General features: G+C 38.4%; 1 protein-coding gene across 1 annotated transcript in view; it reads right to left on the reverse strand.

Moving 5' to 3' along the window:
* Nucleotides 1-6: 6 nt before the first annotated feature.
* Nucleotides 7-469, reverse strand: part of LOC107567791 (mitogen-activated protein kinase 1-like) — an 8,030-nt gene continuing 7,567 nt past the window's right edge. The window contains exon 9 of the mRNA XM_016253549.1: nt 7-434. The gene's annotated coding sequence lies outside the window, so the exon portion shown is untranslated. The remainder of the gene's footprint in view (nt 435-469) is intronic.

A 469-nucleotide genomic window follows, 5' to 3' on the forward strand; every position in this document is an offset into this window, starting at 1 on the left:
TCTCTCTCTCTCCATCTCTGTGGAATGACAAAAAAAAAAAAACACCCAAAACAACACAGACCAGTAGAGAGACACCCTCGAGAGACATAAAGAGAAAGAGACGGTTACAGTGAGAGAAGCAGGGTATTGTTAGAAAGGGTGAAAGATGCAGTTGTTTCAGAGAGCAGGAGCTGTGTGCGGTATGTGATGAGAACAGCGAGTCTGACGGCACCCATTAATGGCGTTATGATAAGATGATATAAGCACAAACTAGCGTACAGCTTCCCAGCAAGAAAGAGAGATGGACAGATAAACAAAGCTGAAGTTTTTAAATGTAGATTTTTTTGTCTTTTTATCTTGTTTTTTTATGTATATATGCATGTATATGTTTTCGCAGGTTGTCTGGAGTTGTCTTTATCTGAGACTCCATGCTGCTCGGTTATTCTCCGTGATGGCTGCAAAAAAAAAAAAAAAAAAAAAAAAAAAAAGA

This window comes from Sinocyclocheilus grahami, unplaced genomic scaffold, assembly GCF_001515645.1.
Source record: "Sinocyclocheilus grahami isolate Dianchi unplaced genomic scaffold, SAMN03320097.WGS_v1.1 scaffold27.1, whole genome shotgun sequence".
NCBI lineage: Eukaryota > Metazoa > Chordata > Actinopteri > Cypriniformes > Cyprinidae > Sinocyclocheilus > Sinocyclocheilus grahami.